The sequence below is a fragment of the Chrysochloris asiatica genome, unplaced genomic scaffold (genome assembly GCF_000296735.1).
Source record: "Chrysochloris asiatica unplaced genomic scaffold, ChrAsi1.0 scaffold00014, whole genome shotgun sequence".
Classification (NCBI taxonomy): Eukaryota; Metazoa; Chordata; class Mammalia; order Afrosoricida; family Chrysochloridae; genus Chrysochloris; species Chrysochloris asiatica.
Window position 1 is genome coordinate 15,389,063 of NW_006408532.1, and position 25,183 is coordinate 15,414,245.

The 25,183-nt window shown below is 41.7% G+C and overlaps 1 protein-coding gene across 1 annotated transcript in view; it reads right to left on the minus strand.

Moving 5' to 3' along the window:
* TRPM3 (transient receptor potential cation channel, subfamily M, member 3) overlaps nucleotides 1–25,183 on the minus strand; it is an 805,178-nt gene that overhangs the window by 37,430 nt on the left and 742,565 nt on the right.

A 25,183-nucleotide genomic window follows, 5' to 3' on the forward strand; every position in this document is an offset into this window, starting at 1 on the left:
CTCAAATAAAAAGTAAACAAGTTGGGCTTTTTCTACTTGCTTCCCCTGTCTGATTGTGATACAAAGACCGTTCCTTGGACTCTAGTGGGTCAAGTCCTTGTGGGGAGCCAATGTAAGAGATTTGTCACAGAACGTTCTGTCTTCTTTTCCCACTATTCAGTAGAAAGAGGGTGGGTAATATGCAGTGTTCAGTCTCAAAGATAATACATCACAGGCAGAGTGCTAGGCTCTAACTGAAAGGAGAGTGGTTTGAACCCACGCAACAACAAACGACTCCAAGGGAGAAAGACCCAGTGATTTGTAGAGACTCTAAACAAGAAAACACTCTGGGCAGTCTGTCATGTGGGGTTGCTATGAGTCAGAACTACTCCTTGGCACCCCCAAAACAACATACATACACTCAGACACAAGGCAAGAGGAGAGAGCTCCCCCAAAATTACAAAGTCAAATTTCACCGGATTCTTAAACTAGTTAAGGAGATACAGAGGAGTAAGCTTCATACACATATTTAATGTGTGAATGGACTACAGACATATCCCTCTGCAAGATGTAATTTTATTGTTGTTGTGAAGTGCCGTCGAGTTGGTTCTTACTCATAGCAACTCTGTTTAGGGTTTCCAAGGAGCAGCTGGTGAGTTTGAACTGCTAGCCTTGCTGTTATCAGTCCAGCGCTCATCCTAGAGCACCCCACTAGGACTTAAGGGGACATAAAATTCGAGTGACGATTGTTTGTTGGGATCACGACAGACATACTAAATTATATAGACACAGGTCAAGTTTTTCTTTACGACTTTTCAAGGTACAGGGTTAATATGGCTTGCGCGAAACAAGTTTCAATTTCAAATACAGCAAACGTTGATTGTTATTTAGCAAACGACTCTGATTACAATCATCCTAGAGATGGATGTGCCAGACTCCATGCCAGGTACTTTATTTATCTCATTTTACCAACACAATAACACACACTTTCTAAACAAGGCACAAAGGTTATAGAGACTGGTCATTAAAACAAAAGGGTATAAACTGCAGGAGACACTTTGTAATTTCCCACTTAATCACTTATATTTAAAAACTTCATTTAATAAATACTCAAAAAGCACTTGCTATATCCCAGATATTATTCTTTATGCTTGATATATGTATTTTTAAAAACATTTCAGTCACATGGTTTGATTGACCTCAGAGCATTTCATGTTACAAATATTTACAATTTACTTAACTGCTCACATATGTTGTTGTTGCGGAGGGCCATCAAGTCTGTTCCGACCCACAGTGACCCTGTATAGGGTTTCTGAGGAGCAGCTGGTGAGCTTGAATCGCCGACCTTGCAGTTCAAATGGCTTTGAGACTTCAAATGGCTTGCAGTTCAAATGCATTAACCCACAGTGCCACACCAGGACTCCGCTCACATATAGATATTGCTTTAATTTTTTATATTTTAAATAATGCTATAATAGATATTCTTATATACCATGTCTACACACATACACAGAGTCCTCATGTGGCACTGTAGAATAAACACTAGACTACAAGGTCAGTTTGAAACGCAAGGCCAACTGTTCAAACTGCTCCTTGGAAACCCATACGACAGGGATGGGGAATGTCTGGTCCGCTAGCTGTATAAGACCCATAAAGTAATTTTGGCTAGCCCCTGCCAAGGCAACTGCTATTCCAGTCATCACATTATAGCAGGCTAATATCTAAGTTGCTAGCTTTGTATGGCCTATGAATGATGTTGTAAATATCCAAAGGGCCCTTTGCAGACTAAAGGTTTCCTTACCTGTGGCCCTATGGGTTAATGAGCTGGACTGCAAGATCAGTTTGAACCATAAGGGCCGCACTTCAGGTTCACCAGCTGTTCCTTGGAAACCCTATACTGGGTCGCTATGAGTTGGAACTGACTTGATGGCATTTAACAACAACGATTCACATACACAATTATAAACTAAAACAAAATATTTTAAATGGACTATTACTGGGCCCTGGTGTGATGCTGTGGGTTAATGCAAGGTCAGTTTGAACCACAAGGTGGGCAATTCAAGCACACCAACTGCTGCTCGGAAACCCTATACAGGGTCACGATGAGTCTGAACCAACTTGACAGTACTTAACAACAACAGTGAACATGAAACATACTGACAAATTATTCTATTGAAATGACTGTCTTTTTTTTTTTTTAATGTTGTTGTTTTTTGGAATATAAACAACAAAACATACACCAATTCACATTCCTACGAGTACAATTCAGTGACATTGATTACATTCTTCAAGTCCTACACCAGACCATTCTCACCCTCCTTTTCTGTTCCTCCTTCATTAACATAAACTCATTTCCCCTAAGGCTCCTATCTAATCTTTAAATTGCTGTTGCCTTTTTGATATTTTGTTAAAAAAGCATAATGCTCAAGGCAGACCTTTTTTTACTAGTTAAGTTAAACTGTTGTTTGGTTTTAAGAAGACTACATGTGATATTTTTAGTCTACATGCTTCATATGTTTTAACTCATAATAAATATGAGGTATAAGTACTATTTTAGAAGCCCCCGTGTGAAGTGGGTTATGAGTTGGGCTGCTAACCACAAGGTCAGCCATTCAAGTCTACTAGGTTCTCCATGGAAAAAAGATGAGACTTTCAGCCTGTGTAGAAAAACCTATAGCAGGGTCACTATGAGCACTATTAGCATGTCTATTTTGGTAGCGTAGTGGTTACGAATCGGGCTGCTAACCTCAAGGTCGGCAGTTCGAAACTACCAGCCGTTCCATGAGAGAAAGTTGAGGGTTTTTGCTCCTGTAAAGATTTACAGCCTCAGAAACCCTGTTCAGAGTCACTATGAGTCAGAACCGACTCCATGGTACTTAACAACAACAACAAAGTGAGGCAAAAAGGAGCAGATAACTTACCCAATGACACACAGCTAGTAAGAGGCAGAGTTTGGATTTAGATTTAAGAATCCATCCTCTTCAAGACCACATAGTGGTGTTTTTTTTTTTTTTAAATGATGAAAAAGTTGAGAGTTATTGTAAAGGTAGCATGGCTTAAATGCCCAGACATCTGCATTTAGACTTTCCTCATGTTTTTTTCTCTGCATCAGTAACTTCAAATGGTGAGTTTCATAGATAATACTCTTGCTTGCTATGAAGATTTTTGAAGGTAAGTTTAGCTGTAAGTGGTTCTTGTCTAACATGCTTATTTTAGTTCCATATCTATGTTGATAATATATTCAATGAAAATGGAAAACCGATCACCATAAATATAATGAAAGGAGGGAAAAAAGCTCAGTTTTCTTTTTTATATATTATCCAGTGATGCCTTGGGAAATGAGTAAGTGATTTGTAAGGGGCATGAATAATGCCAGGCTAGGATGTATCATTTATAGTGTGTGGGATAAGGTAATTCACCCTACAGTTCAAAAACTTGATTATATTCTCTTTGGTCTTAATGATTCCAGTTACCTGTCTACACAGTCTGATTTTAATCCATGAAATGGAAGCCTCACAATTTACCAGACTGTGTAGATGGGCCCAGGAAGAAGTAATTTGTTTGGGGATAGCTATTTGCATTCCTCTTGACTGACAGCCTCATTTAACTCAAAGGGTTGACATTGGAGCAGGAACTCATTTGAGGACAGGTTGAAGACCAGCAGAAAACAATGTATAAGCAAAATCTGGTTTTGCGGTCTCACAAAGAATAACCTATTATTTCACATTTCTAGGTGGATGAAGGAACTGGCTATATCCGCAGTTGCCAAGGGTATGCGCTGCTCCAATGGTCCCAGACTGTAACAGGAACCAATGATGTCGAGTTAAGGAATACCAAGCAAATGGATTTGGCTTTATCAACACGTGGAAGTCTGTATGTCAGCATCTGAGATAAATTAGGATGTTCGCCAAGCTATATCCATCCGAGAAATGACTCTGTTCTCTTAGCACACTAATGACAATGGCAGGTATACAGGGCCAAGTGGGCAGAATGATACAAATCATCTGTCCCTGGCAGGGCTCTTTCTGTCATTGCATTAATGAATTAAGTGCAAATGCAGGTATACAGGCATTCCAATCATCTTGTGTTTAAAATAACTCTCAGTTCCCTCACCAAAAGAAAGAACAAGGTGGTGGTAAAGATCCTGGAATATTGGATTTGAATCCAGGTTCTGCCTCTTACTAGCTGTGTATCAAATATGAATTCATTAATCTTTTAAAACTTATGACTCATTTAGATTTGTTTTTTGTCTAGATTGTGCTCCAATGGAACTGACCCAGAATATTGATCCATGGACAGTAGCTCAAGACTTATTTTTCTCTATTTTGCAATCTAAGGAGGTACAATTAAAGATGTTTTCATCTTAGTGTAGATTTGGCAGTCTGAATTGCTTAGAGTTCAAGATTAAAGTTACTTTAGATTCTGGAGTTTTTTATTTGCATAGGGCCTTCTTACTAGGCAATATGCAGCTAGACTAATGTAAGATACTGTATGTTGTTGTTGTTAGGTGCCGTGGAGTCAGTCTGGGCTCATAGCAACCCTGTACAGAGTTTTGAGGAGCAGTTGGTGAGTTTGAACTGCCGACCTTGTAGTTCAAAATCCAGTGCTGATCCTATAGTGCCACACTGTAAGTCCAAGATACTGTATACAGATAAAAAAACAAAATAGTACTGCATTTAAAAAATTTTTGTAATTTAAAAAATTCTGGTAATTCATATTCACCTTCCCTATTATTTAGAATTAGTAAAGCTTTGATTTTGTTGTGAAGTGCCATCAAATCACTTCCAACTCATATCGACCCTGTATAGGATTTCTGAGGAGTAGCTAGTAAGTGGAAACCACCAACCTTGTGGTTCAAGCCGACCTTGAGGTCTGGTGCTTATCCTACAGAGTCACATCAGGACTCCAGTAAAGCTTTAGGCCATATTACAAAAAATAAATTTGCTTGAGAGCAACATTCAGTTATTTTTTTTTCCCTCTCTGCCTATGAGAATCCTAGGTGTAAATTAAGTAGCTTGAATATTGGGCCATTATGACATTGTCCTTTAACAATTCAGTGGAGTAGACCAAGCACCAAATGACCACTGAATGATTGGGAACCATTCAAGAGTAGAGAGAAAGCAAGCTGATTGCAAATGAAATCTTTAATGCCAAGTGTCTTCAGGGTGGGCAGATTTGAAATATCTTTTATAGTCTATCTTCTAGTCTTTCACACTCTCTTCTTTCACTCCATCATCTTTCCTTCTTTCACGTCCTTGCTTACGTTTGGCGAGATTATGAAGCTGATATTCTATTCCATCTGAATAACAACATCAATCATTTTGAACTTGAAAATAGTATCTCCCTTAGGATCTGTCTGGAGGTTTGACAGGGAGAACGTCTTCTCTTCAGACTATCGAGCTACAGTGAAAGCTCATATCAGCCCAAAGTTTTCCATGTATACAGAGTCAGGGAGCTCAAGACCAGGGTTCAAATCCCAGCTGTATCATTGATTATCTGTGTCACCTTTGACAAGTTACTTAAGCTTTTCAAGCCTCCATTTCCTCAGCTATAAAGAGGATGGTAAGGTTGGCGCAGGATCGGGCAGTGTTTTGTTCTGCTGTGCATAAGGTCGCTATGAGCCGGTACCGACTCAATGGCACCTAACAACAATAATCATACCTACAAGGAGCTCTGGTAGCGTAGTGGTTACGAATCGGGCTGCAAACTCTCGAAACTACCAGCTGTTCCACGGGAGAAAGATGAGGCATTCTGCTCCCGTAAAGATTTATAGCCTTGGAAACCCTGTACAGGGTCGCTATGAGTTGGAACTGACTCCACGGCACATAACCACCACCAATCATATCTACAGCTGGAGTGTTGTTGTGCAGATAAATAAGTTGTAGATGATACACATAAAACTTACCATGCAGTGAGCACTTGATAAAAGTTGCTATAGATTGGAGACCCGAGCCCAAGTTCTGGAGACAAGGGTTAAAGACCAGCAGCCAGGGCAAACCCAGCTCTGCCTGCTTCAAATAGTTGTGAGCCTTAGGCAAATTACTTATTAAGTCAAACCATATGAAGTTGTTGAAAGCAGCCCTGTTTTGACCTACAAAAATGGCAATTTCCTAGGAGTTCAAACTACTATATAGGCATGAATTTCTGCCTATGTTTCATTCCCCACCCAAAGAGAAGCAATAATCCTAACTCACAGGATAGTTTTGGGTTCAAATGAGTTTCAAACCATGTAGGACAGTACCTGATACATTGTTGTTGTTATGTGCCGTTGAGTTGGTTCTGAATCATAGTGACCCTGTATAGGTTTTCCAAGGAGCGACTGGTGAATTTGAACCACCAACCTTGCGGTTCAAACTGACCTTGCGGTCCAGTGCATTATCCCACAGCACCACACCAAGACTCCTGATATGTAGAGAGTGCTATTGAAGTATTTGTTATTATGCTCACCTCTCATTACTGTGGGACACACACTTTCCCCAGGAGTAGCCTGCTCATTAATTCCTCTTTAGTCATCTGTCAATCAGCCTTTCTGTCTTGCTGGCTGTCTCCTCTAGAACCTTCAAAGCTTGGTTTCAGTTAATTCGCTGAGCCCTCCCATTGCATTTACTCCATCTCCACCCTGTCTCCTGGCCATGTGTATGTTCACTGTGGATGCTATCTATGTCAGTAGCTTCCACGTTGTCTTTGTCTTCTCTGTATGTTGACCCTGGAGAGTAAGGACCCAGGGATGACATAACATTTATTCCGTTTTAATTGTTTATTTCCTTGTGATGGTTACTGAATATCTTTGGAAAAAATCCTTACATTCTGTTTAAATATGGAACACCTAATGTCAGCAGTTCAAACCCACCAGCTCCTCTTTGGAAACTCTATGTGTCAGAACCAATGGGAAGGCACTTAACAACAATAACAACAACAGCATCAGCAATATCTTTCTAGGCCCATGGGTGGTTCAAATGGTTTGCACGTGACCTGGCATGGTGCTAGAGGATCAGCACAGGACTGTGAACTGCCATGTCGACAGTTCAAACCCACCAGTTACTCCTTGGAAACCCTACAAGGAGTCAGAACCACTTGAAGGCACTTAATAACAACAACACTAACCTAAAGGTTGGTGTTCAGATCCACCCAGGAGTGACATGGAATGAAGACCTGGTGATGAGTTTCTATAGCAATTACAGCCAAGAAAACCCTATGGAACAGTTTTAGGCTGTAATACATAGGGTCGCCATGAGTTACAAAGGACTAGACAGTAACATGTTTGCTTGTCTTTTCTTAATAAACGTCTTTCTGGAGTCTTTGGCTGCTATGAATGTTTAACATGCTCAGCTGATAACTGAAAGGTTGGAGGTTAGAAGCCACCCAGAGGTGCCTCAAAAGAAAGACCTGGTACTCTACTTCTGAAAAATCAGCCAATGAAAACCTTACGCTCTCGTAGTTCTACTCTGACCCAGGGATCACTGAGAATCGGAATCTATTTGATGGCAACCAATATGTCTTTCTACATTTTTTAAAGGTAAGCTTTGGGGACAAGGAATGATTTTTGATTTATAGCAAAGTTGTAAAGATGTCCTGCACACTTCTTATCCAGTCTCTCCTAATGTTAGAATCTTATATAACTATGGGACGTTTGTTTAACTAAGAAATTAACATGGGCATATTCCTTTGAGTTGATAAGACTTTTCCCTTCATCATTAAATTGGGTTATAGGTTTGGGAGAAGAATACTCCAGAAGTTAACTACGATTTTTTTCATATTCTATCAAGTCATGATACCAATATGGATTATCACTAACATTAACCTTGCTAACTCTCTACATTATTTAACAAAGTACAATTTTTACATGGCATCCTCTGCATGTTAAAGTTACCAAGAGACTAAGGACCCTAAGGAGCTAGATTCAGAAAATTGTAGCATTTTACGGCAATAAACAGATTTGTCCAGTTGTTCTCAACCTTATCAACTTCTTTTTCATAATAAGTATTTTCTTTTTATTACCTCTTTTACTAGAGGCCTGGTGTGATGCTTCAGGTTAATGCGCTAGATTGCAAGATTGGTTTGAACTCCAAGGTCGGTGGTTTAAACTCACCAGCCGCTCCTTGGAAACCCTATAGAGGGTTGCTATGAGTTGGAACTGACTCGACGGCACTTAACAACAACAACAACCTCTTTTACTATTCTGAAATGAAATCCATAGATGATATAATTTACCTGTACACACAATCATAGAAAAAAATCAATATAATGTCCTACTTTTAATATAAAGAGGAAATTTAAAAAGCAACTATTTTAATATAGTAAATATTCCAATATACAAATGACCAAGCATGACTATTTTAGAAACCTAGAATAGTGAAGTGGCCAGATGCTTACACCTATAGGTAGACTTCCCATAAGTGATACAGACACAATTATAGACTGGCGTAACTCTTGGTGTGGCACTGTAGGTTAAGCACTGAACTGTTAACCACAAGGTTGGTGGTCCAACCTACCAGTTGCTCCTTGGAAGCCATATAAAGGATCACTATTAGTCGCAAACAACTTGAAGGCACGTAACAACAACATCAGTATTTTGACAGTGTCTCAGATAGCATGAGCAGTGTTGTCATTGGTGAATCAACTTTCCAAAATGGTGAACAACCCTTAGAGAACTTCCAAATCAAACAGATCTTTCAATGTTCACGGTGGTTGCGTTTCTTGGAAAATTCATGGCTTTATTAAAACACACAAAGAATCTTGTGTATATTAGTGTAAAATGGAATTGGGCTCAGACAATTATAAACAGGCTTTACACCTACATGAATGCCTGGGGCAGTGTTGGGAAACTGTACAGGATAGAGAACAATGCTTTCCTGAAGGGCTGTCCTGCTCATTGCAGGACATCTAATGTCCCTGAGACCTGCCTACCCAATGTCAATTGTTTTCCCAAACACCCCTCAAATTTCTAAAATAAGATTTCCCCAATATGGGAGTTATACTGACCAGCCAAGGTCACTGGTCTAGTTCAAGTCCAATCATTCCTTTCACAACAAATACTTGGGCTTTGGGGCATAGAGCCAGGCTACAAGGGCAAAACTGAGCCTGGAAGCTAAGTTTTCCAGTTCCTAATCTACAGATGGTTTGGTCCTGTAGGTTAAACACTGGACTGCTAACCACAAGGTCAACAGTTCAAACCTACAAGTCACTTCTTGGAAACTCTATTCAGGGTTGCTATGAATCAAAACCAACTTGATAGTACTTAACAACAACAACAACAATCTATAGATCTAGTGCTCAACAGTACCCATGGAAGCCCTTGGATTGATGCTGAAATGCAGATCATGTAATTCATGTCACACCGCCCTCACCACCCCCATAATTATCACCACCACCAACCCACTTTCTGCACTGAACTCTATGGGTGTCCCATTAAATACAGGAGAACTTTCAGATCCTTACATGGCCTAAATAGCCCTGCAGGACTTAGCTTCCATTTGTCGCTTTGGCCTCATTCCAGGTCATTTTCTCTCTTGCACATAATGCTTGTAGCACAATGGCCTTCTCTCAGTTGCTGGCAGGAGTCATCCTCCTTTCTGCCTCAGGGCCTTGGCACAGACGAATGCCCATTCCTGGACTGCATTTCCTCTAGTATTTGCCTGGAAAACTCCTATTTATTCTGCATGTCTTAGCTTAAAAGTGATTTTGTCAAAGAACCTTTCCCTGAGCTCCTAATATATCTCCTTGTTAGATTGTCTCATTGTTATTGTTGTTAAAGTGCCGTTGAGTCGGCAGCAACTTACAGCGAGCCTGTATAGGATTTCTGATGAGTGGCTGGTGAATTTAAACGGCTGGCCTTGTGGTTCAAAGCAACCTTACAGCCCAGTGCATGAACCCTCAGTGCCACACCAGGACTCCAGATGTTCTCATCGCACCCTTATTTCCCCATCATGTTTATCAGAGCTTATCACTAAGTGGCTATTTGCATGCTTCTGTGTTGGATGTCTGATGCCTCCGCTAGACTGTGAATTCTCCAATAGGCAGAACCTTCCTTGTTTTTGCTCATGAGTGTACCCCCAGCCCACGGCATTGGGCCTAGAACAGTTGTGTTTAGCTGCTAACAATTGGCCTCCAAGTCTTGGGCACCATGCAGAATGGAAGAAAATGCTGCTCAGTCTGGTTATACCCATGATGAGTTCTGAATTGGATCATTGTGATCCGTAAGGTTTTCAGAAATAGATCACCAGCTCCTTTTTCCTAGTCCATCTCAGTCTGGAAGCAAAACTTGTTCGGTATCATAGCAAACACACACGCCTCCACAGACAGACAAGTTGTGCTACTATGAGGTGCAGCGGCCAGGAATCCAACCTGGTCTCCCACTTACTTCATTGTCATCAAGTAGATCCCAACTCATTGTGGTCCTTCAGGACAGGGAAGAATTACCCTGTAGGATTCCGTAAACTGTAATCTCCACAGAAGCAGACTGCTACATGTTTCTTCTGTGGAGACTGGTGGATTTGAAATGCTGGCCTTTCAGTTAGCAGCTGAGCACCGCCAGAACTCTTGTCTTCCACTTTGTTGTTGTTGTTGCTGTTAGGTGCCATCAAGTTGATTCCTACTCATAGCGTCCCTATGCACAACAGAATGAACACTGCCGAGTCCTGCACCCACCGCACAGTTGTTACTACGTTTGAGCCCATTGCTGCTGCCACTTGCCAATCCATCTAGTGTGTGTGTGTGTGTGGGGGGGGGGGTGTCTCTTTTTCTTTGACCCTCTACTTTACCAAACATGATATCCTTCTCCAGGGACTGGTTCCTCCGACACTATGTCTGAAGTATGAGAGACGATATCTGGTCATTCTGGCTTCCAAGGAGCATTCTGGCATTACTTCTTCCAGCACAGATTGGTTTATTCTTTGGCAGTCCATGGTACTTTTAATATTTTCCTCCAACACCATAACTTAAATGTACCAATTCTTCTATGGTTCTCCTCATTCACTGTCCAACTTTCCCATGCATGTTGTTATTGTTGATAAGTGCCATCAAGTTGGGGCCGACCCATAGTGACCCTGTGTAGGGTTTCTGAGGAGCAGCTGTTGAGCTTGAACCACTGATCTAGCAGTTCAAATGATTTTGCAGTCCGGTGCATTAACCCACAGTGCCACACCAGGATGCTTTCACATGCATATGAGGTTATTAAAAATACCATGGCTTAGGTCGGGCACACCTTAGTTCTCAAACTGACATCTTTGCTATTGAACACTTTAAAGAGGTCTTGTACAGCAGATTTGCTTAATGCAATATGTCATTTAATTTCTTGACTATTGCTTCCATAAATGTTAATGGTTGATCTGAGCAAAATGAAGTCTTTGACATTCAGTATTTCTCCATTTATATGGATGTTATTTATGGGTGTAGTGGGGAGGATTTTTGTTTTCTTTACATTGAGGTGCAACCCACACTGAAGGCTGTGGTCTTTGATGTTCATGAGTAAGTATTTTAATTCCCCACTTAGAAGCCAATAAATCTATTACTGAACCTCCAATACCCTTGTGCCTGCGATACAGTGGTGGTGGTGGTGGTGTGCCATGGAGTTGGTTCTGACTCATAGTGACCCTGCATAGGGTTTTTGAGGCTGTAAATCTTTACAGGAGCAGAAACCCTCATCTTTCTCTCACAGAATGGCTGGTGGTTTCGAACTGCTGACCTTGTGGTTACCAGTCCGACTCATAACCACTACACAATAGAGTAAGTTCTAAATACTTTTGGAACCCATGCATGGATGGCTAATTGGGTTTACTATCCAGGATGACTTTCAGGCAGACACAATGAAGGAAATGTTACCATGACAAGAAGTACCACAAAACTGTGATTCTAATTTTCTGTGAAGAGAAAGAGGTAGGCTGTCTGAGACTACTTGTTTTTGTTTAGCTGTTTCAATGGGCTTGATTAAAGAAAGAAACATCATCAACAACAAAACAACAACACAGCAAAATAGAGGCATCTAGAAGGCACTTGGTTGTTGCAGAAGTCAAAACTACTCCCTTCATAGGAGTTGGCTCCCCTGCTGGAAAGGACTGGAAGAAATAAAAGCGGTTGAAGCTTTGGTCTTGTAGGAATCAACCCTACACGTACTCCACTTCATCTGTCCACTGTTACTAGTAGTGACACTGTATCTCTGAGAAGTGCTAAGTATCGGACTGTTTAAGGTGCAATTTTTGTTCCATTCTTTCAGTAACTTCAGTCATTTGAGCATCACTTGTTTCAATGCGGCCCATTTGCACACCACTGCTATTATTTATAAATGTTTCCCTTTGACTCTGTTGGATCTTGACATCGATGGAGGCTTTAGCTTCATCATAAACAGTGAGATGCATGAATTTCTGTAGTTTGTGGCTTATTGTATTTACTTGGGAAGAATGACTTTTTTTTTTTCCTTAGGGAGGTACACCAAGGCAGAGCCTCCTACTGTCCTCAATTTGTTAAGAACACAGAACAGCAGAGAGGTTCAGTAATGGGTGCAAGGTCACAGGCTTAGCAGAAGTGGTAGAACTGGGTTTCAGTGTCTGGCTCCTGATTCTGTCCTGGGCTGTCCCTGCCATGCTAACTCAAACCATTCTTCACTGGATTCTCTACCCACACTAGGCAACTCCATCAACATGAACTGTCATGGGAACTAATGATCATTTCCCAAAGAAAACTCTTGTGTCAGTGTTGTCCTTGAGCACTTATATGTAGGGCAGCACTGCTGGTTTTCTTAGGGCTTTCACTGTTTAACTACCTGGTCCATCTGTACCTTTGTAATTTTCAGATCCATGTGTGAGTCATGTCTTATCTCATTTACAAAGGTTGCATTCTTCTTTGCATCGCCAGGATATTCACAGTTTTTATGATGGATGCTAATTTTGACATACTTGTAGAGACAGGCAAATCTCCTCTTGGGAGGTACAACATGTTTTTCATGCTGGAGTGTCTAATTCACCCACAACGGGCGCTTCTGAGAGTGTCCAAGGTCTCCCAATCCCAGTGCCACCCTCAGCCTTCTGTTAGGCTACAGGATGGCTCTAATCAGCCTCCTTCCTGATTCTGGAATTTTCTACCTTCTTGGCTGTCAGCACTAAGGTAGTGTGCTAGTCTCAGAATGGTTGCAAAATTGTTGATCCAGTTTGTAAATCCTGTGTTTAATTTAGGATTAAGCCACAAAGCCACATGACGGAGCACCACAACATCACCTTCATCCCCAGATCTTCTTATACGTACGTTCTTTTCATCATTCACATTTCAACTCTATGATATCTCCTCAAAGACTTCCCCTGACCACCTTATATAACACTGTATCCTTAACGACCACCTCAGTGAATCCCTACACCAGTATTTAGACTGCTTTTCTTCATAGAACTTATAACTACCTGGAAGTATCTTGCTTATTTGTTTACTAATTAGTCTATATTCCCTTTGCCCCATAATATAAATGCAGTTCTCATGAAGAGAAGAATGAGGCCTCTCCTGTTGTTATAAATTGAATTGTATGCCCCCATAATGCACTGGACTGCAAAGTCAGTTTGAACCACAAGGTCGGTGGTTTAAGCTCACCAGCTGTTCCTCAGAAACCTATACATGGTCGCTATGGATTGGAACCAACTCGATGGCACTTAACAACAACAAAACAATATGTGTTGGACTCCTATCCCCTTCTTGGAGACTATCTCAAGAATAGATTTGATACATTTAGACACTTCTTGTTAGGTGCCATCAAGTGGGTACCGACTCATATGGACCTTATGCATAATAAAATGAAACTCTGCCCAATCCTGTGCCAATCTCACAATTGTTGCTACGCTTAAGCCCATTGCTGCTGCTACTGTACCAATCCATTTTATTGGGGGGTCTTCCTCTTTTTCACTGACCCTCTACTTTACCAAGCATTAGACACTAATAACCAAAAAACAGAAGAGTTCTGGGATGACATCAAGAACATCATAAAACAAGAAAGCAAAAAGTCATTAAAAAGTCAGGAAAGAAAAAAAAAAAGACAAAAAGGATGTAAGAAGAAACTTTGACATTTGCTTTTGAGTGTAGAGAAGTTATATTGAAAGGAAGAAATGAAGAAGTAAAAGAACTGAACAGAAAATTTTAAAGGGCAGTTGAAGAAGGCAAAGTAACATATTATAATGAAATGTGCAAAAATTTGTAGGAAGAACAAAAATGATCAGCATTTCACAAGCTGGAAGAACTGAAGAAAAAAAGTCAAGCCTCGAACTTACAATATTGAAGAATTCAATATTGCAGAAAGCATCGACAGAAGATGGAAGGAATACGCAGAGTCACTGCACCCAAAAGAAAAGGTCTGTAAGGGGAACAGTGACTCCAGGGAGGCACACACACACCTTACAATAATCAAGAATTTGAGGTCAAAGGAGCAGCACTGATCCAAGTGCAAAGTTCATAAGGTTAAGGAAAGAGGAGGAATGGAAACAGGAAACACAAGGCAGAAGTGAGATAAATGATGTTACATTGTGAGGACTGCAATTAACGACATGAAACAAAATGTGTATGAATTGAATGGAAAACTGATGATCAGCTCTGAACACCCTCACCCAATTCACAATAAAAAGTTTAAATAAAACAAATACCTACTCTGATTGCTTAAAACAATGATTAGGCTTAAGATACCTTAAGAAAAAAAAAGAAAACAGTATTTCCAAGTAGGACTACATCTACAGGTATTGTTATTAGGTGCTGTCAAGTCAATTCCAACCATAGCAATTCTACATACAACAAAATTAACGCTGCCTGATCCTGAGCCATCCTCACAATTACTGTCATGCTTGAGCCTATTGTTGCTACCACTGACCACTGTCATTTCATCTCATTGGGTGTCTTCCTCTTTTTTAAAGACCCTCCATTTTATCAAGCATGATGCCCTTCTCCAGGGCCTGGTCCCTACAGACAACATAATTACAGAAGTCACTCACTTTTACCATTTCTGTTACAGCAGCATTGGTAAACTAAGGCACCTGTTTACCACTGCGTCTCCAGTGCTAAGCAGGGCAACTCAAAAATTAAAAAAAAATTGCCATGAGTTGATTCTACCTCATAACAGCACTATGTGTGTCAGGTTAGAACCATGCTCCATAGGATTTTTAATGGCTACTTTTTTGCAAGTAGATAACCAGGTCTTTCTTCTGAGGTGCCTCTAGGTAGATTTGAACCTCCAAACTTTTGGTTAGCACCCGAGTTCGTTGACTGTGCCACCTAGAAACTCCACTCCATTAACAGTTGTAAAGTAAATGGATGACTCTGATCCAGTCACCACAATGATGTGCGTGGGAAAGAGTGGGGTTGGAATCAGATGGGAGAAGCCCTCTGTTAAAATTCAAACATTAAGGGCAAGAGCTTTGGAGTTAGCCACTGATTTGTTCCCAACCTGTCTGGATGGGGTTGATAAAAGGTGATGGGGGGAAGGACTCCTGTGGTTCAATAGGGAATGTTTGCTATCAGGTCTGACAGTGAGTGTTGGAAAGGTAAATGTAAATGTTTGGTAACAAAAGGAGGGGAGTGGCTGATTTTGCAGTTCAGGAGGGAGGATATCCTTGGAACCATCAAGGAAGAAAAAAACCAAAGTGGGAGACCCTGTCCAGGGAGGCAGTGACACTAGGGATGGAGGCAGAGAGATGACGTGGACAGAAAGAGTGACTGGAGACTCTGGACTCAGGTAGGGAGAGGGGCTGTGTGCTGGCAGCCAGGGGCAGGCATGTGGGGTATACCCTTTGGTTGTTTGATGATGCATGCAGAGGATTGTGCATGCATCAAAAAATGATAGGATGAATATAAAGATACTGTTTACCCATGTAAACTAACACATAATTCACAATAAAAACATAAAACAAAACAAAACAAAAAAGAGCTTCGGAGTTAGGCCTGGATTCCAAATCCTACTCTGCAGCTTCCGGCCTGTATGCTGCAAGAATGTTATTTCACCTCCACTCTTTATGCCCTGGTGTGGCTCTATAAGCACTGGACTAGTAATCACAAGGTTGGCAGTTCAAACCCATGAGCTGCTCTCAGGGTCGCTATGAGTTGGCGCCTACTCAATGACACACCACCACCACCACAACAACAAGAAGAACAGATAATCAGGACTAAAGGGCTGAATCTATACTGTGTGCCTGACTTGGTGCCTGCCATGGTAATAGAATCTCAACAAACATTCATTAACTTCCTTTCCCCTCAAAATGTCAGAAGAAACCCCTGCAACTCAAAACACAGCCTCTGTGACATACTTGAACCTAATACAGGACTCAGACGTCCTTATGTTCAGTACGGTCTGCTTAAGCACCACCGCCGTACATTTTGCATAAAGTCATGACATTTCCGACACTTGATCATCTCATAGAGGGTCCTGGCAGAATTTACAATCTTAAATCCAATGAAAGGAAAATCCAGCCTTTCAGTGTGTGACCTGTTTGATGGAGGTGATTCTCCACCCTGTATATTCAATTACTTGCCATATAATAGAACCACATGCACTGCCTAGACAGTTCCTTCAACAGTTGAACATTATCTTCCTCAGGTGGCATTGGTGACTTTGAAGTACTTGTCAGCAACCAGCTCTCCTGTACCAGGACTGTAAGCATTTAGTTCACAGTAGCATTTTACTTCTGAAGCCCTGGTGTGGAATATTAAAAAGGGCATGCAGTAGACTTCTTCGTTCTTCTGCTTTAAGAACTGTGATTTTTGTAAAGTTGAACTCTGTGATCTACTCAGGAGAGAGGTACTGGGTCTAGCAAATGTTTAAAATGGTTTTGAGTGTGGTCCAGTGGTGTTCAATTAGACAGCAGCTCTAACTATTCAGGCAGCTCATGGGGAATGGGATTCTTCTCTGTGCTGTATCCCAGTGTTGAACTGGGTTCATTCACCGGGCCAATTTACCAGGACTTCTCAAGACGCAAGGTTCCTAGATGGCAAAAACAGCTTGCTCTCAACTGTTAACCTAAAGTTTGGTAGTCCGGACCCGCCCCCTCTTCCCACTCCCAGAAGCTCTATAGAAGATATGCCTGTCAATCTGCATCTGTTAAGATTATGGCCATGAAAACTCTGTACTTTGCAATACATGGAATCACCATGAGTTAGAATCAGCTCCATGGCAACGAACAATAACAACTTGAGGTCACACTCAGATCACTCACCATGGTAAGGCGTGATGGTGTTTTTCTATCGAAAAATGATTGGTGTCTCTCAGATACAAACTTGGGATGGGAAGTGTTGAAATTTGCTAGACTCCATCTGGATCTGCAAAATCCTTGGTGAATTCTGAATGATGGATAAAGGCCTTTACGTTCATCTTGTTCTTTACTGCAATGCTAGTTGGATATATTCTCCCTAAGGCTGACACCCAGGAGCAGGCGAAGAGACCTATTGGTGTTTGCCAGAAGTGGTTCATCATGTTGACCATTAAGAGAGACACCATGATTTCATGATGTCCTAACTTGGTCTCTGGCGTGAAGAGAGAGCAGAGGTGGGAGGACATGCAGTGAAATTCTTCCAGATGATAAATGGAGACCCAGAGCATTCTGTTCCTGGCTTCAGTTTATGAGGAGTTTTTTTTTTTTTTTTTTCCCCTGATCTGTCCTTTAGGACTTTCCTGATGTGCTATTTATTTTGAGATGCAACAATAATGAGCTGAACTTTGGGTTCTGATAGGCCAGGATTTCCTAGATCAGCATTGTTTACATTTTGGACTGTCCTGTGCACTCTAGGATGTATAGCAGCATCTTTGGCCTCTGTCACCCTCCATGCTTGTTATTATTGTGAAGTGCCGTCGAGTTGATTCCAACCCACAGCGATCCTGTATAGGGTTTCCAAGGAGCAGCTGGTGAGCTTGAACCACTGACCTTGCAGTTCAAATGACTTCGCAGTCTGACGGATTAGCCCACAGAGCCACACCAGGACTCCATTTTTAGACAACTAAAAAACATCTCCAGGCTTCGCTGAATGTCCTATGGAAAGCAAAATCACTCCTGTCTGAGAACCAGTGAGACAGACTTTAACTGTGGTGTTGACTGAGAAGTTCTTTGAGATTATTTCAGCTTCTTTTGGATGAAGATCCTGGTGCCTTATAGACTTTTGGGTGTCCTTAGGAATACATGATTATTTTTTAAAATTGTGGTGAAATATACAAGGAGGCTTCAAAAGGTTCATGGAAGAATGAGCTGAAAAGATAATGGATTTTTTCCATGAACTTTTTGAAGCTCCCTCTTATATAACATACCATTTCAATCATTTCTTTTTTCACATACGCAATTCAGTAACATTATTTACTCATGGTCCCCATGTTGTGTGACCATCACCACTTTCCACTTATACATATATATGGAATCCTGATATGGCATTGTGGGTTAATGCACTGGACTTCAAGGTCGCTTTGAACCACAGGGTCAGTGGTTCAATCTCACCAGCTGCTCCTCAGAAACCCTATACAGGGTTACTATGAGTCGGCACAAACTTGATGGCACTTAACAGCAATATATGTGTATAGTTGTTGTTATGTGCCGTGGAGTCGGTTCTGACTCATAGTGACCCAGTACAGGGTTTCCGAGGCTGTAAATCTTTATGGGAGCAGAAAGCCTCAGCTCTGGGAATTCTGGTGTGGCACTGTGGGTTAATGCACTGGACTGCAAAGTCAATTTGAACCACAAGGTCGGTAGTTCAAGCTCACCAGCCACTTGTGGAAATCCTATACCGGGTCACTATGGGTCAAAAACAACTCGATGGCACTTAATTACAACAACAATATAGTTAAGTTGCTTTTAACAAAAACTTATTAAGCAATACCTCCTCTAGGGAAGAATAGATTCTTGATGTTTCTGCAAACAGAGGAGGAGCTCTTGGGTGGTACATTTTGCTTAGATGCTCACCAAAATGTTGACTGTTTGAGTCCACCCAGAAGTGTCTCAATCTGTTTTGGAAAAATCAGCTACTGAAAGCCTATGGAGCACAGTTCTACTCTGAAACACATGGGGGCACCATGAATCAGAACCGACTTGAAGGCAACTGGCGAAGGATGAGCCAATGAGGAAATGGCAAAAGTGGAAGGGGCAGTGCATGACTGACATTTGGCTCCTGTCCTCTCTCATCTTTGCCCTCTGGAGTCCTGGTGTGGCACTGTAGGATAACCACTGGATTACGAACCACAAGGTTGGTGGGTCAAAGCCACAGCTGCTCTTTGGAAACCCTATACAGGGTCACTATGAGTTGGAACTGATTTGACAGCACTTAACAACAACAACAACAGATTTCTAGCAGGGAACAGGTGGGTTGTAGGTGAGGAGAAATCTGGCCAACCTGGTGAAGGGGTAGCTAGGAAACCCAGTTTCTGCAAACTGAACTGGGGGAGGCTGTGGTTTCTAGAACTCTAAGTCATCCTGATATTCAAATTCAGACATCAGCACTTTACTGCAGGCAGCAGAGAAGATGCTTTTGGAGGCAAGCCGGGCATCTGCCAGGTCCCTTGGCAGAACTGCAATGTAGGCAAAGCTGTTTTTGCCACAGCCTCTCTTTCTGAACCTCCTCCACACCCAGTCTCCCTTCCTGCCCTCCAGGCACACAGTCGCCTCATGCTGCCCTCTGACCAGAGGCTACCTCACTCAGGCGGAGCCATCTGTTTCCAAATTGTCTGCCCCCATTCTAATTCTCCTTCCCTAACTGCCAAGTTCAGCTATTTTGGGGGTTAAGATTAAAGATTAAAATACTTCACTCAAGGGGAGAAGAGTCAGTAGGTTTAACCCATTCAGGGGATGTTTGACTCTGTTACGCCCTTGTTTTGGGAAGGCAATTTGAAACACCAGCTTTTCTGTGGCATATCTAGTTCTCCTGAAAATAAGCATTTCACCTGTGTATTCTCAGTGTCCGCATTCCTCAAACACACATAAAAACTTAGAGAAACTGGAGCCTTAACTTTGAAAATGGCTCCACACTAGGTGAGCTGTGAATTTCCAATAAGAAAAGATGCAAATTTCCCTTTAGAGTACCTCCACCACCCGTTTGCCAGGTTTCATTTGTTTGTTGTTGTTGTACTGGGGTTGGCTTCCTTGTTGCTATGATGCTGAAAGTTACGTCACTGATATTTCAAACATCAGGAGGGTCACCTATGGTAGACAGATTTCAGCAGAGCTTTCAGACTAAAACAGTAAGAAGAAAGGTCTGGCGATCTACTTCAGAAAATCAGCCAGTGAGAATTTTACAGATCACAATAGAATAATGTCCTATATAGTGCTGGAAGAGGGAGCACAGTGGCTCTGTAGGATAAGCACAGGACTTAGAATCATAAGGTCATCAGATTGAGCCCACCAGCTGCTCCATGGGAGAAAGAGGATGAGGCTTTCTACTCCTGCAAAGATTTACATTCTCGGGAACACTATACTGGGTCACTATGAGTTGGAACTTACTCAACGGCACTTAACAACAACACAGTGTTTGAATATGCAAACCAGTGACCAACGGCCAGTACCAATGACCATGAAGCTGGTGCAGGATTGGCTAATGATTTGTTTTGTTACACATAAGGTCACCTTGAATCATAGTCAACCTGGCGACAACTAACACAATAGTCTCTCTTTCTAATCTCATTTCTAGTCATTCAATCAAATAATGTTGGAAAAGGTGAACACAGACACCATGCCTCAGAACTGTGCATATTCCAGTGGGAAATACACACAAGAAAACAGACAAAAACAATATGGTGACATGTGCTGAGCCAGGGCAGATACAAGAGGCTCAGGACCCAGCCTTGACAGGCTGGCCCAGGGAGGCATCTCACATCTCTGCTGCCCTCTACCCCTTATGCCTGCTCCCAGCATACTTTGGCCTAATTCGTTATAGCTTTGTACATGCTCTGCCTAAATTGCTCTTCCTCTCATTTTTTGTATGGGAAACTCTTAATAACTGTTACCACCAGGAGGGGATCCCTGCTTGCACCTTACTTACTCTTTCTTAGATTTCTTCACTTCCCCTTGTACCTCTTTCATAAGCCTAAATAAAAATGAGATCTTTCCTTTGAGCTAAGTCCATACACATCCATCACTTCTATTGAAATGTGCATCATACAGATTTGTAAGGTTTATTTGTCTGTCTTCCCCATTAAACTTTTTTCACAGCTGAGGTAATAAAGTATGTCTCTGCTTTCATCCCTGGTCCCTATAATAGCACCTGGATCACAGCAGGGGCTCAGTAAGTATCTGAACAAATGATCCCATTCAAACTAACATCTGGAAAATGTGAAAGTAGGGTGTCTCTTTTATTCTGTTTTTTTTTTTTTTTTAATTAAAGTTAAGATATAGCATATGTACAGAAGAATACATAACACATATATGTTAAGTGTAAAAGGACCACCCATGTAATTATAACTCAGATCAAGAAATGTGCTTGATGTGGTGCTGAAGGCACTGCTAACTACAGGGTCGGCAGTTCAAATCCACCAGCTGCTCCTCGGAAACCCTATACAGGGTCGCTATGAGTCAGAATGACACTTCTTAACTCAAGGAGCCCTGGTGGTACTGTAGCACTGGACAGCTAAATGCAAAGTTGGCAGTTCAAAACCACCAGGAGAGAAATGAGGCTTTCTGCTATCATAAAGATTTACAGCCTTGAAACCCGATACAGGGTTGCTATGTATTGGAACCAACTTGATGGCAATGGTTTACTTTTTAACTCACGGAGGCAGTGGTGGCTCAGTGATAGAATTCTCACCTTCCACGTGGGAAACCCAGGTTCAATTCCCAAGTGCCGCCACCACCCATCTGATCGCAGATCTTCCAGACTAAGATGAAGAAAAAAGACTTCTGAGAATCAGTCTGTGAAATCCTGGTAGATGCCAATGATCTGGTCCCACTGCCTGTGGGGTTGTCATGAGTTGGGGATCAATGCACAGGGAGCTAAAAACACTAACAACAGCATTCTCGACTCATCAGTGGATGCCGTCTCTTTGAATTGAATGTGTCACTAACACAAGGGACTCACAATTCCTATCAGACATGAAGTTACTGGGTCTTCTTCTAAGCCCTCATCTTGAACCTTACACCTGATAGTGTTGTTGTTGTTGTTAAGTGCCATTGAGTTGGTTTGGACTCATAGCGACCCTGTCTAGGGTTTCCAAGGAGCAGCTGATAGGATTAAACTGCAGACCTTGTGGTTCAAATCTAGCTTGTGGTCCAGTGCCTTATCCTGCAGCTCCACACCAGGACTAGCAATCCGATAGTGAATACCACATCTTTAACATGAAGCCTAGCAGTTCAGTTGACCACAGGTAGCAGATGTGGTCTGAAATCTAACTGCAGGAAGCTGTTCACTCCACTGGATATATCTCACAAAAGATCTCGAGTACCTCACTTCCCCCATGTACTGAGGTTGCAGACTTACTTGGACTCTGTCACATTGAAGAAAACACATTAAACATATGAGCCTTGCTGGGTCTATCAGCTAAGAGTTAACTGTGTGTGGATAAGTCTATTTTTTTGGTTGCTGTTATTACAGATCCATTAAAACCTCACCACATTAGTCAGAAGGAGGAGTCTGCTCGGTTTTGAGTGGAAATCACCATCTGCCACATTGGGTTTGGTCAGAACACTGTGCTATTGGAAAGGCTCATAGTTACAGGACACATGGCAACCACCTCCAGTGTGGCACAGCTCGGAACTGGCAGGGCTCTTGGCATGGCCTCACTCAGTCCGGCTACTGGGTTTGCACAGCTTTCTCCTCCATAGCTACCCTCAACAACTAATATCCATCTTCCTTTTCCTTTTTCTTCCTTCTTCCCTCCTCTCCTTTCTCCATTCCATCTCTCCCTCTTTTCTTCCCCCTCTTCGCTTATAGCTGCCCAAGAGTTCATCTCTGTGCAGAGATTAGAGTGATGATGTGTGTGCCTAATGATAGTTCATGAACTTGGCTGTAATTCTACTCTTGAATCTGCATTCAGCTACATTTCAGGTGACCAACTCTAGTTCCTGGGTGGCGCAAACCACTAAGTGCTCAATTAGCAGAAAGGTTGGCAGCTCAAACCCATCCAGAGGCACTGTAAAAGTGAGACCCAGCCACCTGCTACCTAAAGGTCACAGACTTGAAAGCTCTGTGGTAGGCAGTTCTACTTTGCAACAAATGAGCGTCCCCATGAGTCAAAATTGACTGTACAGCAGCTAACAATAATAGCAACATTAACTAGGACCCTGTTTGATTTTACTTTTCTGTGTGCACGTGTAGGCCATGAAACCATGACTGCTAGATTTAATTTAATTCAAATGTTATATTCTTTCATAGTAAACTTTATTCCTTTTCATTGATATTGTAGACACTTTGACTTCTCTAGCTCCTTGATAAGTATTCACTGAAATCCTTTTTTGTTTCTTTGATTGTTTAAAACAGATAACAGCTTCACTCTCTGTCTACCCTACTTCTTAGAGCTCGATTCATGAAGTAACCATTTTCTGAGCACATACTATATGCCAGAGACTGTGGATGCAACAATGAACAAGGCAAGTGTTTAAAGTCTGGCCCCATGCAGCTGTTTAATGTCTCAGTCACACTGAGCACACTTCAAGAGACCAGTACCATGTGACCAGCATCATCAGTGGACAGTACAGATCCAGACCAGAGTGCTCCATCATCTCAGAACGTTCTATTGAACAAGGCTGTGCTGAAGGAATTTCCCAGATAAACCACCATTTTGTACAAGAAATTCTTGTAGCTAACCCATGAAAATTTATTATAACACTAGGTCATAACGCATATACGTTCCCCTCTTTTGAAACATGTAGATTACTGGAGATTATTGGACAGCCTGGTTTTATTTGCAAGATGGTGAAATTGGTGGGATGGGATACTTAAAATAATAATTTTCCCCTCCTCTCTTTCAAGAAGGTACTGGCTTAGAGGAAGGAAAGTGTAGGGCAGAACCCAGAAACAGTCCTTGAATCTCTTTGGCTTTTGTACTCTAAATGCCTAACATTTCAGGGACTTCAGAGCATTTGGAGAAGGGGTAAAAGAAAAGAGGATGTGGGAGTAGCTGAAACCATCTTGATAGGATCAGGGCTGGAGGAAAGAAGGGAGAAATGTGTGTCTGGGAACTCACATGAGTTTGTGGAAGAACGAAGGCCAGTCTGTACACACTCTGAGCTCATGGGTTCCATGACTTTTCTGAAAGTTATGCTTGGTGTAGGGAGCAAATGTCTAAGACTTGGGACTGGGTCTGAAGGCTTATGCTGATGAGAAGGATGGATATGTCAGAAGCTCAGTGGGTGGACACATGACCCAAGAACAAGATCCCGCCCCCAACCCAACCTTGAACCACTTTCAGGCAGAGTGAAGAGAGGTGAGCCTGAGGTTACAATTTTCCCAGGTTAGGGATATGGGTGGCTAAAATAGAAATAAAAACAACAGAAATAACAATAAAGACTGTTGCTTTTTCTGTAACATCTGCATTGGTGACCTGAGAATCACACTGTTGTTATTGTTAGTTGTCGTGGAGTTGATTTCAACTCATGGCAATGCCATAGGGTTTCCAAGGCTGTGACTTTTTGGAAGCAGATCACCTGATTTGCTCTCTGAGGCTCCTCTGCATTCAATCCACTAACTTGGCTGGTAGTCGAGCACTTAAACTATTTGTACACTCAAGTGTCCCTGAGTGGTCTCCTTCCATATAGAAAAATGCATCAATTACAGACAGAAACTTCTCACCTGGTTTGTGTTATTTAAATTGGTAGAATAATACTTTCTGAAAGAAATGAATGTGGAAAGTATTGTACTTGGAGGAAACCTATCATAGTTAGGAACTCGATGCCACCCTTGAGCTCTGGTTGCACACGTTTCTCAGTTGAACTAAGTGACAAGGAAGCCAAAGCAATTATATGACTGGATGAGTCAGATCAAGGGTCAGCAAACTACAGCCCCTGAGCCAAATGTGCCCTGTCTCCTGATTCTGTAAATATGTTTTTTTGTAACACTGTCCATTCATTAATTTGCTTATTGTCTATGGTTGTTCTTATGAGACAATGGTAGCGTTGAGTAGTTACAACAGATACTTTGGCCTGCAATATCAACTCTTTACAGAAAATGTTTGCTAATCCCTGACCAGGAATATAAACTGAACTGTACCTACATACCTTTCTGTTTCCTGACAGTACCTGCCTGGAGCAGAAAAGGAGTTTGAGAAATATGGTGGAATATAAGATCCTTCATC